Raw genomic sequence first — 16,857 nt, forward strand, 5'->3', positions numbered from 1 at the left:
GCTATGGGTTGTGGTTGACATACAGGATGCCATCCAGAGAAATCTGGGAAGGCTTGAGCAGTGGGCCCAGGAGAACATCAAAAGGTTCAACAAATCCAAGTGCAAGGTCATGCACCTGTGTCAAGGCAACATCCACTACCAACACAAGCTGGAGGATGAAGGGACTGAACATAGCCACACCAAAAAAAAAAAAAAAAAAAAAAAAAAGACCTGGATGTACTATTGGGTGGCAAGGTGAACAAGAGTCAGCAATGTGCCTTCACAGCCCAGAAAACCAACCATATCCTGAACTGAATTGCTACATCAAAAGAAGCATGGCCAGCCAGTGATGGGAGGTGATCCTGCCTGTCTACTCTGTGCTGGTGAGGTCTTACCTGGAATACTGTGTCCAGATGTGAAGTCCATGGAAAAGATATAGACCTGTTGGATTGTGTCCAGAGGAGCACCACAAAAAGTGATCCAAGGGATGGAACACGTCCTCTGTGAGAAAGGGCTGAGAGAGCTGGGGCTGTTCAGCCTGGAGAAGGTCGAGTTGGCTTTTCAGTATCTAAAGGGGATCCATAGGAAAGGACAGACCCTTCAGGAGGATCCATAGTGACAGAACAAGGGAAAACGTTTTCAAACTTAAAAAGTGCAGATTTAGGTTGGAAATAAGGAACAAGTCTTTCACAGTGAGGGTAGTGAGGCACTAGAACAGGTTGCTCAGAGATATGGTGGATACCCTATCCCTGGAGACGTTCACGACTAGGCTGGTTGGGGCTCTAAGCAGCCTGATCCAGCTGTGGATATCTCTGTTCATTGCAGGGAAATTAGACTAGATGACCATTAAAGGTCCCTTCCAGCTGTAAGGAACCTATGTCTCTAGGATAGTACAGCTAATAATGACAATAGATATTATTCATTTCCTGTGTAAAGAAAGATGCTCCCAGGTTCAACTATCCCAGCATTTATGTGCAAAAAGGCAGGTTCCCAAATCTGTAGCTTATCTTGTTATTCTTATTATCAGTATAGGAATGAGTTGCATGAAAAAAAAGATGTTTGCCTGGCACATTACTAGTATCCACTGCAGAAAAGAAATTCTACCTTGTGATCCCAATTGGCCTGTAAGGCTCCCTCCAACCTTGCACTGACTGATGTTTCATTGAAGTAGCAGAATTTTTTCTATTGCCACAGCGGGGGATGGCACTCACAGCCCTTGCAGGCTCTGACATCTAGCTAGATGCTATTTTTCTAGTCACTTGGCCAACAAACCAATTGCATCATAGCTGGGATGGGAGTTTTCCTGCTGGCCTGCCCTGCTCCATTCTGTACAAATCCTCCCATGGGAGAAGATTCTGTGTGATATATCCTGCACCAAAACCAGCACCTGTCTTTGGAAATCTCCATAGATCTGATGAAGATGGATGAAATAATCTTCCTTTGTCTATTCTGCATGGGACCACCTTTTCCAGAGTAACCCCAGGCTAGCTGAGATCTCAGAAATACATACGTTTCATCTGCTTTCTGCTTTTTCTCTGGGATATTTTTGTTTTCTAACCTGTCTTGCCTTCTTCAAAGTAAACTTAATCACAATCATTTGAACAATTAATTGTCTAAGCTGCTATTTATAATTAGTGGAAATTGAAATGAAATTTATCAAGAAAAATTATTAAGTTATATTAACACTTCATTTAAGTTATGTTATTCATACTCATCCCAGCTCATGCATCAGCAAAGTGTCTGGTAACTGATCCCAGGCTGATAACCCATCTGGAGAGCTCACTGTGAAATAGGAATTTTACTTGGAGATTTCATGTATAGAATTTTCTTTCCTTGAGAGACTTCAAAACAGGTGAATTTAAGATAACTCAGGAAAAACAAATTACTGTTTTCTTTCCCTAGACATTACTTCAGAGATTTGGAATCTCATAAGCTTCATTTCATTGAGCAATTTTGCAGTTTGTGCTGGCAAAAAGGTAGAAAGCAAAGCAAAAAAAAAAAGCTACTCTGACTTATAATGTGCCAAGAAAATAACCTCAAATAGAATTTGGAAGGCAACAATTATTTTTCTGTTTAATTACTAAAAAAGAAAAAAAGAGAAAAAGAAAGAGATTGAGAAAAAGAGAGAACGGAATGAAAAACGCTTAGAGAAAGAAACGTAAATCAAAAGGGAAAAAAAAGGCTGGCCTAAGGCTCAAAGAGAGAGAAATAAATGAAAGAAGGGGGAAAACAGAACAGAATCACAACATGAACTGAGAAAATAAAGGAAAAAAAACAGGTTTTTAAGAGAAGAATGAACATACTGTCTGCAATAAAAGGGGGGGAAAAGCACTGAAAGAAAACAGTAAGTTTATGAAACAGATGAAATTAACTTCTGTGCTGACATTTATCAAAAGTCTTGCATGTGCTGCAAAATTTCATATCAATTAACTCCCGGTGTTATGTTCCTCCTAAAAGAGGGGGAAACTCTTCCTAATCAGTAGGCATTCACCACTGAGTTTCAACATAAGATGAGATCCTAGGAAGAACATATACGAAAACATAGGGTATGACCTATGCATGTGTATTCTACTAGGTTAGACAGCAATTAAAATTAAATGGGAGTAAAATTCTAATGGGAACAGGGAAATGCATACATATTTGCAGACATTGTGTGTGTGTTCTGGCTCCTGGTTTTTCTCAACCTGATTATTGGACTTGCATGTCTAACACTCAGGAGTCCTTTTATTCTCAGTAGGAGACTATCATTCCAAAACTCAAATCATGAGCACATGTTCTAATATGAAGTGCTGAAAGATGTTGACACTATTTCTGCTCAAAATGAACTCCTGGACATTTAAAGGGGGGCATGCTTCAGATTAACTTTGGCTTCTAGTCCTTATCAGTAATGAAATAAATGGCAATTTGAAAATGAAAGGAGGAGAGAAACACAGGCAGAGGTTAGGGAGTTACAACACAGCAGCTCAGACACAGAAAGTAGAATCAAGGCAGTTTGAAGGGAGCAAGAAGAGCAGGTATAAAACCAGGTAAAAAGAACTTTATACATTATTAATACTCAAATGGCAAAGGCTTTTTCTCAAATTAATAAGTGTTTATAAAGGGGAATATCAGGCACAGGAAATAGTTACTACTTTAGTTATAAAGAGAAAAACAGCTGGAAGGGAAAGACTGTCTTTCACGCCATCTTGCTGAGCCACAATGTTCCCTTGTGGCACAGAGGCATAGCCATGGACCAGGCCCCTTCTACTTACTGCAGTTTATTTCTACCTATACTCACTGACCATCTGGCCCACAATCTGGTTTTCTTTTTGTAATAATTGTCATTCAGTACTGCTTTTTGTTTCTAGTGGGGGCATATAACCAGTTCACAATCTGTAATATTTTCCATAGACACATCTTTCATTGAGCTCTCTGAAAAACAAGGAATAAAACTTCCATTAATGTAGCTTCAGTTATTACCTGTTAACTGCTTCTGGCCTTCTTAATTTGTCATAGTTGCCATTAAAGATACTTTAATAGCCACCATTATCTTTAAGTTAACTTTATTCATTACACAAAATAACTGTATAGAAAAAAATAATATAATGAATAAGTGTTGACATTTTCATAACAACCACTGTATTATTTTTGAGGCTCTAACATGCAGGTCTTGAAAGAATTTAGTTCTAAAGTATTGTCAATTTTTTCACCTCCTTTCTAACTCCTAGGGATTGTTCTGGTTGTGTAAGATATCTAAGACCCAGAAACATACTACTAAAAACATTTTCCTCTCTGAGGAAGTTAGACTTTCATTTGTTTTTATTTATTTGTTTATTTTTATTGTGCGAGATAAATTGAGAAGTGTTTACACTGGAGTCAGGAGGTGAAGTAGGCAAAGTCAAGATCAGCAGGCTGTTGTCTGATTCCAAAAACAAAAATATAAATAAATGCTTTCAATGTACACTAATCGTAGCCTATTGGCAAAATTCCCATTCACCTCAAAAGTAAACAAGCCAAAAAAACTATTAATTTCTTAATTCCCTAAGAGATTTGTACTATATGAAGATTGACATAATCATCTCGTGTAGTTTTACATATCAGCTCTAAAAACAAAAAACAGACATTTTCACCAGGCTAGTTTGTATGAACAAATTTTCATGCTTTCAGTCAAAGTGGTATTAGATGCAACTGCACTTTGATGCTGTCCAAAATGCAGATAACCAGAGTTCTGCAGCAAGAACTACACGGCAAAGGGAAAGGTGAGGGGGAATTTATCCTCCTTTCTCGTATCTCCAAGATGTGTACAGTCTCTGGCAGGATTAGAAGAGCATGGATTGAGGAAGCACAAATAAGAAGCCCAGAATGGTGCCAAAATTGTGCAAACCGAACTAGCACCTGAACAAGACACTTTTATAATAATAACTGAGACTAAATCACTGGAATGTCTCTTAAAATCTTAGCTTGAATCTGCACCACCATCAGTGATGCAGCTCAACAGGGGGCAAAGAGAACTGCTAAAACAGATCACTTGGGGGAGTCTTGAGAATAGGCTATGCTGAATACGTTTTACTCACTTTCTGTTCCTGTTTCAGCCTTTGTTAGAATAGCTGACAGCTAGTTTGGAAGGGCCTGACTAAATATGACAAAGAATGAAAAAAAAAATATCAATATTAGAATAGCAGATAGCATTTATTTCCAGGGAAGCAGAGAACATTACCATTCTGCAGACTGCTCAAGCATACTTTTTCTTCTATACTGTAACATTTGCACACTTAAGTAGACATTTGATATTTCTTTCATATAGATATGAGAAACAGATCATCTACCTGAATGAGGTCATCTCATTTTTTCACCAGAATATGTAAAACATGGAAGAATTTCAGATGTAGGCCAGCCCAGATAGTCTTAAATCAGTATGATTTTACTAATTTGAAGAAGAGCGCTATTACATCAACTGATACAAATTGCCTTAACTAATCAGATGTCAATACTTAGCCTTATTTCATGCTTTCTCAGTCTGACAACGGTCCAGGCTCCATCGCAAGAAATAATCTGGGTGTTACTTTTCCACACCAGCTGATTTTTTGGGTGAATACAGGCTGATGTCCAGGCAAGCACAGCAAGAGAGTTTGGCAAAGCAGATTATAATAACAAAAAGAGAATAGATAGAAAGCTTACCTGTACCCTGGCTTCACCACAAAACTCCAGAAGAGGGATCTCCAGAAGAGCTCCTTTCCTACTGGTAGTCAGCTCTTAAATGGGTCTAGGAGGGGTAGAACCAGGCTCCACCCCTTCCAGCAGCACAGGTGAACTGCCTTCACCTGTGCTCCTGTGCCTGACTCATTGCTCACCACAGGTGATCAATCAGAGGGTCAGGCCGTGACTCAGCAGTTCCCATACAGTCACAAAGACCTATCCTATAAAGGAGAATATATGTAACTCAAAGAAAGTCCAAAATACAGATAAGGAAATACCTGAAACTGTTTCATCCCAAATGTTTTTAGGTATGAGTGTGTTTAAAGACCTTTCTATGTTACAAACAGAGCTCAGTACTGAAAAAGAAACTTATGTGCTAAGTGCTACCATTTTACTGTAGCTCTCAGAAAAGATGTAGACCAAAATAACTTTTTGTAGGTATGCTCATTTCTTGTTCTATTACATTTTTTTTCCTCACTCTGATTTGTTTTAATAATCATGCTTTGTTTTGACACCTTGAATCATTTCTATGACATTGAGCATATTATCTGATCTGCATTACAAGCTGTCACTGAAAATGTGCTGTGCGCTAAAGTTAGATCCGAGGTGACAAGTAACAGAGCTTTTTTTCTTCCCCTATAAAGCCTATAAATTTCAGTTTCATGCAAACCTCATTTCTCACTGCATAACACTCATGACAACAAATTGGTGCTATAAATTTATGGCAAATGTATTTCTTTTCCTATGATCTATAGTGGTTACTCGCAGTAAAAAAAAAGGTGTTAGTCAGTGGCAGTTTTAAGTTTCTGCTAAATATCTAAGATCACCACTGGGTTTTCCTGTCAGTTTTCAATTTGTAAATGTAAAGTGCAAAAGAGTTTGCCCACCCTTTTTGTATATAATGAACACTTCAGTAGTTTCCCTGTTTTTTAACAATAATATATATATAAAAGTCTATCAGCTTTTTCTCCTGAGAGAGCAGGTTAAAGGCTTGATCCAAGGTTTGTTCAAATGGATGAAAAGACTGATTACTTTCAAAAGGCTTTAGATTAGACTGTAGGATAGCATTTAGCCAGCTGTGAAACAGTTATCATTGTGTGACCATGAATCTGGCAATTGAAGTTTTTCTTTCATCCTTGGTATCCAGGTGCCTTTCCCCTAAACAGCACACATAATTGCCACAATATAGTATATCTGTTTTCACTGCTCCTTCTTGGTTTCTCTGAGGGATCTACTCTCCATACCTCTTCATTGCATGGGTCTTCTACAGATTGGCACGTTGTAATGCACCATAGTAGTTTTTATTTAATTTTGATTTCTTTTAACTGAAAATTGATATTTAGGGAATGAACGACAGATAAACATACTACTGTGATCAAGAGAAGAATGGCGGATAAACATTTTACTGTAATCAAGAGAAATGTGATCATTCTTATTGTGGTATCCTTCAGAAGGAATCACAAAACGTATAGTCTCTCTTACATCTCAAAGATTATTTCAAGGATGAAAAAAGGCAATACACTAGAAAATTTCATGAAGAAAACTTGTATGGGTATTAGTACAACATATGACACTGCTCCTTCTTGTGGCTCATCACAGTTTTTCTCTATTTTTTCCCCTTGCAGAAGAGACTTACCTTCAGTTCAATAATCACTTTTGTAATTGGCAGCATCAGTGATTTCCACATATTTTTCCCCTCAGTACATTCGGTTGCCTCAGACAAAGGGATCAAACACAATTATGAGAGTGTTTCCAAGAAAGAAAATTGTCTGAGCACTGGGGGCCAAAGTAAAAATAAATTAAGTGTCCCTATTGTAACAGATCATAGGGATTAGATTACATTGATTAAATTTTCAGAAGTCCAAATATATAGCAGACACACCAGCCCTTAGGGCTCTTGCAGACTCCTTTGCTCTAAAAGGCAAAATTACTTAAATAATAGAAAAACTGATCATCACCATTTTGTCTTTAGAAACATTATGGCACTTCAGCATTGTCCACACATGCTGGTGGAAAAGTAGCAATTATCCTAGGTCATTGGAGATAATTTTTGCCTGTAATCAAAAACCCTGTGATTAATCATCCCTCACGCTCTGGCCTTTTTCAGATTAGGGTTTCCCCGCACCTTCTGTACTTTATTTCTCTGGTTGCTGCAATCCAGACTGCCTGAGATGCCTTATAGCTTTCTTGTCCACACATCCATTGGTAGAGCTAACTGTTGCATGTGAAAGCTCTTTTTTCATTGTTGTTTGGAAGCTGCACGTTTCATGGCCTCAATTCATCTCCATCTTTATTCTTCATGCCTGTCATAATTATACAGACCTCTGACATGACCTCCTCAAATTGGTAACCCTTCTCTTCCTGAACAACTCTATTATTTCTACTATGGAAAATGTTTGCTCCCTCTGATCATTACTGCTTTTTTCAAAAATGTGTTGATTACTTCCATATCTTTTCAGAGATGAGAAGTATAGAGCTGCCTACGTTATTCACGATAGGAGAGAACTGTGAATTTATGCAATGGCAGAATTATATTTTTTTCTTTCCTATTTTTTTTTCCAAAAATTCCTAATATTTTATTAATTATTTGGGTAGCTATTGATCACTGACCCAATGTTTTCATGGATAAATTGAGCCAACTACAAAATTTTCAGCTCAGACTCCTTTTGGTTCCCCATGAAGTCCTATTTAAGACTTGCAAGGCTATTCTGTTTCGAGGCATCAGCTAACCCTTCTCTTTCTAGCAGACGCTGTCTGAAGTCTATTGCATTGCAGCAAGAGAGAAGGAGATGGATATTTTACATTCATGTGAATAAATGGCAGGTTATTGCAGAATGGAGTGTTCCATAAGAAACCTGTATCTTCATGCTAATACAGAGAATTGAATTCCTTGTTTTTCTCAGAGTTCTTTGCAAGTAGTTTCTTCTTCTCTCTCTTTTTTTTTTTTTTTTAATTCAAGTATAAGATCAACTATAATTGTATTACTTCTATTCATGTTCCACTTTTACCTATAATTTAAGAAAGTGCCACTGGAGTTAAGGAAATACCCTGTCAATAGTTTTGCATTACTTTGTCTCTCAGGACATGATGTTCTGAATTCCTTACAAAAGGCTGACTTTTCTAAGATATACACAAACTAAATTTTCATGAATACATCCTAAAGGAAAGTCAGCTGAATATATCTATACTGATAACGATAGAATAGGAAGGTACTCCTGTACTTGGAAGATAGTTTTAGCTTCTTCCTCCAAGCTTTAATGATCTTTTCTATAGAAATTTCATAGTGGTTGATGAAGGTAAAAACACCATTCCTCATTTGAAATTTTCATAAATACAATGAAGTTGATTCAGTGATATCATTTCCAGTTCATAATTTCTGTAAATTTCCCTTGTAGAACATTATGCAAATAGTTTCCTTTCAGAATGACGCAGTGATCATTTACATTCCTTAAAGAATTAGGTAAAATTTTAGATGAAGGTGCTTAAATTTAAGTATATATTTTATACTAAACTAATGTGCTCTCTTACTTCTCAGAAAAAGAATAGCAACAGCATCACTCTTCTGTATGGATGGCATTTTCTAAACAGAATGCAATATCAATACATGTGATTTATGCAGTGCTCATTACTAAGGATCTTTAGCTCCAATCTTCATTCTTCAGCTAAGATAACTGTTTATTTACTTAAAAACAAAGCAAGACACTGAATGTTTCCAACATCACTACTACCTGTGTCTACTTGAGATATCCACTTTTGGGTGAAATATGAAGCAGACTCTGTACTTGTTTCTGTTTCTTTGTTGAGATTTCCAGTTTAAGAAGGTACATTCCGATTTGGTATCATGATTATCAATAGAGCTCTGCAACTCCATTGTATTGAAAATAAATATTAAAATCTTTCAGATTATTCAGCAATGATCGGTATCCAGAAAACATATATCTAAGGCTGAAAACAGGAAAAAAAAAAAAGGAGAAATTCTCATAGGGAGGAAAATCTGTGTAAAAAATTGTCTTTTTCATGGTATCTGTTGTTATCAAAGGTATCTGCTTACATGAATTTGGAAGTTTCAAAATTTTCAGAACTTACAGCTTAGACCAGTTTCTATGAATTATGTAATTAATACTTAGAGAATATTTAAATCTAAATTTCCTTGGCTTATTTGGAATTTCTACACGTAAACTTCAGAAACTAACAATTAACTGTCTTAAAAAAAGAAAAGAACAAACCACAATTATTAACCAGATATATTAATTTTCAGCAGCCAGATGCTGATACCCTGCTACAAGTGGCCAGAGCAATAGTCTGCACATTCTCACAGCAAAAGAGAAATCAGGAGAAACCATTTCATTAACTACTCTGATCACCTGGGCATCAAATCTCATTACATTTCACTCAATCATCATTTTGCCAGTCCTCATAATCAGTGTTTATCTCGGTCTCTCTACCTGAGAGACACTGAAATATCAGTATAACTTCAGCTTTTGACAAGTGGTTCCTATTAAGCTTTTCCTCATTACATAATATAAACCTCCAGCATCCACAATTTCCTCATGAGAGTAAACACTACTTCACTCTATTTAAAATGAGGGAGTTCTGTGTATTTTACATTTCAGTTCTCTTCCTCAAGGTAGCCTTTCTTACCATTACAGACCCTTGTAGCATATTTACTAGCTATGGACAACAGCATTAATTTCCTGTCCTAAAACTCGTGCAAAGAAAGGAGCTAAAGATATGCTCTGCAGGGAAGGATTAGCATGCCATTAACTGAATATTCTGATTATTTTCTCATGCAGTATGACTTTTTCATCTCAGCTAGTGGAGACTTCTGAAGGACTGATGCATAGCAGTGCTCGTCTTGCATCCATAGATCCACTGGAATGAGTGGTGGAGCCCAGTGGAAAAAGCCCCACAGTGTTTTATACAGCAGCTTGTAAATCACATGGTCGTGTTTTTCCATGGGAGTTAAATCATTATAAAGCAGAATGGCAACTTTTCCTTGCAGTGAGGCTCTTTATCTACTTGTGTCACAGGCAATGTCACCATCCAGCAAGATAGCTGTCTCCAACAATAAGATTCAGAAAAACTCCAGCTTTCAAGCAGATTTCAGAATAAATATGAAGCAAAACTGTCTCCTTACACATAGGAGATGCAGATTAGCATGAGCATGTCTTTTAAGTGAAAAGCCTCATTCACAGAATCAGCAAAGCCTCATTCACAGAATTTGCATTAAATAAATGTGTCCAACAGGAGATGAAAAGGAGGAAAAAAAGTCAGCCTAAAACATTTGCAAACTGAGGAACAAATACTTGACAGATTCATTTGAAGGACAAGGAGTGGAAAGGCAGCTTTATAGATAAAATTTTTGACGGGTTTTATTTTTGAAATGGTTTAGTAGAAAATATAATTATCTCTAATTTATAACATTTTATTATGAAATATTTCTGAGTTCATAATGAGTATCTGCCATGCCTAAATATCCTCAGACTGCGTCTCCACAACCCTGTCACACACATCATTTCAATCAAGGCAATAACTTGGCAAAATTCCTATCAACTTCAGTAGGAAATTATCTTGCAGGTTTTGATCTCTGAACTGTTAGTGTTGAGGGAGAACCAAATGGACTCTCTCAGAATGTTAGAAAGTGTCCATAACCTATAAAGATAAACTCCCATTATTTGCTCTGAGTCCCTTACAAAAGAGAACAAACTGAGTGCCAAAAATTATCTCATGCCAGTGTTTTCATTTTTTTTCTCTAGATACATTGAGATACATAGATCTTTTAGTACAGGACTCCAACTTTGATCTCTTTCCTGTATTTCACAGAAGAGCTTCATATTTTGAAGGGATACAGGATTTTTCTTTTTGGTCCCCTGCCTAGACAAACTGCAGGGGTGGGTCTATATGGGAAGTTTTGTAGTAATAATGCACTCTTTAGACAGCTCTGGAGCTGGTGAAGGAAATAAGACCAAGGAAAAGCAGGAGTTGATAATGCAATGGTAATAGTAAAAATGTGGCTGCTCCTTTCTGAAGTGGTTTAAGAGCATCAGGTCTCTGAAGAATTTTTATTGACTCTTCATTTACAAAGACTGAGAAGATAGAGCATGGTTGCCTTTTTTCTGAAGACTGAAAATGTACAGTGAAGTACAGTGACAAAAAATATTACATTCAGATCACAGATGAGACAGGAGAATCAAGGCAAGGCTTCAAATCTCCTTGCCTAATTTTGTACGATTTTGGATTATTTGGATTCACTCATTAATTTCATCTGTTTTGCTAAAAGCTGGGAGCCAAGGATCAGTGCTCCTTGCATGTGCTGACTGAATTTAGTTCTTTCCCATCATAAACCAAAGACCAAAATGCAAAGAAACATTGGATTCAGTAATGCCTAAAAATAAACGTTCACATTTCAGTTGTAATGATAAATGCATGCACGCAGATAACTGTATTTATTATGCTGATAGTTGCATCCTAACATCTAGCACAGTACAAAGCACTAATAAGTAGCTTGATTTGAACTGCATGGAACGTAAATGTAGAAATTGCGGGACATGAATGTTGTCTTCAGTAACAGACAAAAATCCTTCAAAGGATGGAGGGCAAATGCTAAATTTTCTAGTTGCCCAAAAGGCAGGTTTCTCAATGGATTTTAGACTCAAAGATGAAATCTACATTGCTGTGTATCTTCAGATAAAGCTATGCCAATATGTTAATGTACTAGAAAAAGTGATAAGAATAAAAATATGGATGAATTCAGCCTTGTCCTAAAGCAATAGAAAGATTCTCTTGGGTACTCTTATCAAATATATGTATAATATTACAAAAATATTACAGCTACTCAGTCTTAGATGAATGGAAATGACCACATAAGTGCAACCTAAAGAAAGCTACTGAGACAAATAAACAGAAGTCTGAATTACTGGCTACTCTCAGTTAAACAACAACAACAACAACAACAAAAAGCAGCAAGTACCATATGAGTTTCACTGGAAGGTCTGTTTGTAGCCTACTGTCAAAGGGAAGATTCTGAGGGGAGTAGCACATTATAAAACAAGGGATTACAAGGGAAGGGTGAATATGTGGTAATATATCCACATCATCTAGCCCGTAGTTAGCCCCTGTTCAGGGACTTCCTAAATTGAAGACTCTATCATGACTATACTATATTTAAGTGTCTAACAAATCTTATTCCATCAATTTAACTAATCATTTTCCTGAACTCACTTAACCTCTTGGCTCTCAAAGCCTCCTGTCAGCAGTTTACTAACACTGCCTGGAAAATGCTTCAACCTCTTTTTTCTAAATTGTCTTCCAAACTGTTTAATTTAATGTCCTTTGTGCTGCAAAGAACAGTGCATACTTTCCTGCTCACATTCTTCATACTAATCTTGGTTTTATAAATCTAAGACTTATTTCCTCTCAGTCTTCTTCTCTCCAATGAAAACATCCAATCTGCAGCGTCTACTAAAGAAATTCCCTAACTCTATTCACTTTGGTAGAATGGAGTTTAGACTTAGTGACCTCTACTTGCTTGTATTAGTGACTGTTTCAAAATATTGACACATTTCACTCCTGAAGTATCCAAGATTCTGTTACCTTTGGAACCAGTGCCATTGTGATAGAGCTTTTGGCAGAGATTTAGGATGTTAAGTTCCTAGTTTTTCACCTGTTATTTGGATGCTCTGTAGAGAATTATATGAGGTATAATTAATGTTGGTAAGTTCACAACAATTACCTATGGCATTTTCCAAGAGTTGATTTTAGCATTAACCTTTACATGGTTATTAATTATCTGGAAAAAAAAAATCTTATGTTAATGTGTTCTCTATAGTAATTCTGTCTACAGACTACTCCATCATTTCTGGCTCTCATTATAAAGAAGATCTGTGCCTGCTCACATCTCTTATTTGTACAAGTGCAAGAGTGACCACCCTCAGTTTCTCACGTTGATTAATGATCATGCTAGATTTGCACTAAAGGAGACTGGGTATAATTTGTAATTTTAATTTCTTAAAAATTTTAGGAGCCCATTTCCATTACTATTGACAAAATAGAGGAAGGGAATTCATGTAGCAAACATCTTTTTTGGTGATCAACTTCTAATTTTTGTATGATCGCACAATGATATGAACCCCTCTGACATAAGAAAATGTTTTGAAGTTTACACAAAGAGAATTCACACATACAATTTCCCCCCAAAAATGAGACTTAAATCAAATGTAAACAAGAAGCATGTCACCAGAGAAAGTCACAGCCCAAATACGGGAGATAAAATTTCATGCTCAGTGAGCATCAAATGTTAGAAAGTTTTCAAATTATTTTGTTTTCTCTTTTTATGCTGAAGATATTGCCAAATAACCATTACCCTTAATGGCTCTGTGCTTTAAAAAGGAATATGCAGTCTTAAGTCAGCCCTCCTGCTGTTTCACTGCCTTTGACTATTAAAGACAGTTTGTGCTATTAACATGGTGTTAGGCAAAGTGATTGCCTCAGCTATTGTTTATGACCAAGTAAACCTGCTACTTCATGAGCATGGTAGAGGAATACATTTCAGCAATTTTGCTTTTGCTGAGTGAGAGATTAAAATGGATATTTTTCTCAAGGTTTTGTTTTCAAAGGGCCATTTTTGCAACATGTTGGCTACTTTTCAAAGTGTCAGCAGCATGCATTAAGCAATGTCTTAAAGGTCTTTTCTTAAAGGTCATTTTTTCTTAGCTGGTGTTTGCTGCTGACAGCAATATAGCCTCAGTGATACTGTCGTAAAACTCAAAAAATGAGCTTCTGATAATCTTTAGGAACCACACACTGAGAGTCCAGAAATCAACATAGGAGTCAGACATTCATGACTATATTCCAGCTGCCTTTCTGACAAAATACATATTACGGATATTGTTAATTACAGTGGGTTATGGAAAGCCCACAAATGAATAGAGTAATAAGCGTTAACTATGCTAAATCTCATAAAGAATGAAGAGCTCTTGCAAGAATGTTTTTCACTCAATTATTGCTTGTTAGCAGAATAATATTGATCTGATTGTTTTTATTTAGCATCAAACATACATATTGCAAAAATTAAAAGTTGCTGCAGGCTCAGTTCCAGCTTGCCAGGTGTTGTAATAACCAAGTGATAATGGCTGCTCCTGTAGAGACTCATTTGAGTCTCTACTTGGGGCATTTATAATCACTGTTTTTGGATCACGTCTATGTTGTGCAAGTATGACCATGCACTTATCCATAAAGGTGGAAATTCCCACAACTTTCAAGCTCAGGATGGCAGAAACTGATTTCTGTGGTTTACCTTACAGTCTCCTCACTCTGCTACCACTTTTTTCTCACATCCATGTTGGTTTGGGATATTTTTAATCATCTCTGTTTGCTCCAAAGTAAACTCCATAGGATATCTGTTTTGTCCTTCCACTCTGCCAATGCTGCAATCCCAACTCTGTCTCTTCCAATTTCTAGACAGAACATCCAAAATACAAAAACCTGCCTCCCACTGTGGTACTGCCAGCAGTGCTTGTGGTGCTTTTTGTGAGCACCATCGTCCTGGACAGGAAATATTAACTCAGCAAGACACTGATTTATATTGTTATGCTGCCTTCCAGCCACCACAGATATGTTTAAATCGTTGATGAAGAATAATTGCTATCAGTAATAAACTTCCTGTCCAGCCCACTTCATTATCTTCACATATTCTGATAGCAGCAATTCACAATTCCATTGCTTTTCTCACAGCCAGAGAGGCACAACATAGAGCTTGAACAGAAGCTCAGGAGCCCGTACCTGTAGAGGATGTTCCAGTGCTCTGCATACACCATTCTCCTGCTCACATTGTTGGAGCATCTTCTTCCAGTGGTGATCCAGCCTCCGCTGCCCCTCTTACCCAAGGCAGACACGAGCCTGAGATCACTCCCTAAAAAATATAGATAGGTGCACACTGAGCCCTCAGCACTGGCTGCTCTGCTCCTGCAGATTCGCTCCTACTGCTTGCTAGCACAGGCATAGCCTTAGTCCTGGAAATACAGGGAAAATATACAAGAGCTCTGTTTTTCAAATGTATGTTCCCTTTTTGTCAGAAGAGCCTTTTTAGCTCTGAAAACTTCTCCTTGTTTAAAAGGCAGGGGCTAATTATTATCATTTTTTGTATGTTTGTTCTGAAAGGGGATTTAATGGGACTCATAGACACACTACGGAAAGAACTGATAAGGGAAAAAAAAATACAGGCAGAAAAACAGCGTTCAGTTCTGAATAAACAACCCTAGCCAGAGAAAGCTTGTGCAAAAGGAGAGAAAAAAACAGTATTTCAGTGCAGGTCCAAAGCAGGAGCTGCACCAGAGAGCAGGAATGTAACCACAAATGAAATCCGTTCATATGTACTTGACCTTTACTGGGTATTATTAACCAAGAAGCAAAAGAACCTGGATAAATGCTAGGTCCAGTTTGTTCATTTTCCGTGCTAGCAGTGGTTGTAAGTCAGTAAAGCCATCCCCTCAGAGCAAGTTTATTCCTTACATGGCTCTACTGCATCTCTTCTCCCAAGCAGGCAATAATATTTACACTGAGGGGCTCCCCAGGGAGATTCATGCAAATCTACTTGTCCAAGAGAAACTCTCCAATGGTGCCTGAAATGAAGCATTGGAGATGAAGGCTTTGTGGCTCCCTCCTCTCAGACTCCAGCAAAATTGCTCCTAGGTACACCTCACTCTGAAGCAAGTAGCAAATGTAAGAGAAGTGCAAAACATCTGTCATCAGACTCAACAACACGGGAAGAGATTTGCTCTGCATGTCCTAGAGCAGAGATAATATCCCAACTGGTGTGCTCCCTGCTGAAAACTTATAACACTTCTGATAAGCAAAACAGTGATGGGATTTCTGCTCACTTGATGTCTTCCTTTCCCAGGGTCACTGTGCTCAGTTATCCCCAACCACCTGGCCACGTTTCACAGCCTCGTTACAAGGGCAGTTGTGTTATTTCTTAGTGCCACCAAGTGGAGAAATTCAACACTACCATTTTCGATCATCACTCGACCAATCAACTCTGGTGCCTGCAGAAGAGCAAAAAAGTCAATCAGACTAAGGTTTTACAAATTAAAATAAAAATTAATGTTATCTATTTCGATACTAAATAGGAAACAATCTCACAACAGAGCAAACCTTTAAATATGTATAAATCAGTAAGGCTCTATTCAGAGTGACAAGAAGTATATGCTAAAAACTAAGGAAAGGAGAAAGAGGGCTTAACCTCATAATTAAATTTAAGACTATCTGATTTCAATGTCTTGCTCAACAGGCATGGTTTGCTGAGCTGGAGCCAACGATACTGGTAATTAATTCAGAATTACTGAGTTGAAGCTGAGATTTCCAATAGGTTGATGCCTTTCCATTGTAATTTAATGGGAGGAAAAATACTCACCGCTTCCTGCTACAATGTAATTGTGAAAAAGTTCAATTCAGTTCTTTATTAAACCGTGGCAGCAGTATCATGAGTCAATCACTGAACTCTTTTTGTAAGCATATGAACTTTACCAGGCAGCAGGAAAATCAACAAGGGAAATGTTAGATAGCAACAGTATTATGTATCCATCTGAATCAGGTATTTTCACTTTTTCAGATTTACGTTAACTTTGCCTGTAAATAGAGAGACAGTGGTACTGATCATAGGGTCACATCAAATATAATTTTCCATTAGATCTACGAAGAAATAAA

The 16,857-nt window shown here is 37.3% G+C and overlaps 1 long non-coding RNA gene across 3 annotated transcripts in view; it reads right to left on the reverse strand.

Annotated features, from left to right (window-relative positions):
* The window catches only part of LOC128075092 (uncharacterized), a 70,626-nt gene that overhangs the window by 17,272 nt on the left and 36,497 nt on the right, over window positions 1–16,857 (reverse strand). For all 3 annotated transcript variants that reach the window (XR_008203647.1, XR_008203648.1, XR_008203645.1), the window contains 5 exons: window positions 16,565–16,779; window positions 16,032–16,196; window positions 14,935–15,064; window positions 4,533–6,930; window positions 375–3,390 (listed from right to left, as the gene is read on the reverse strand). This is a non-coding gene — a long non-coding RNA (uncharacterized LOC128075092). The remainder of the gene's footprint in view (window positions 1–374; window positions 3,391–4,532; window positions 6,931–14,934; window positions 15,065–16,031; window positions 16,197–16,564; window positions 16,780–16,857) is intronic.

This window comes from Tympanuchus pallidicinctus, unplaced genomic scaffold, assembly GCF_026119805.1.
Source record: "Tympanuchus pallidicinctus isolate F22 unplaced genomic scaffold, pur_lepc_1.0 scaffold1, whole genome shotgun sequence".
Taxonomy (NCBI): domain Eukaryota; kingdom Metazoa; phylum Chordata; class Aves; order Galliformes; family Phasianidae; genus Tympanuchus; species Tympanuchus pallidicinctus.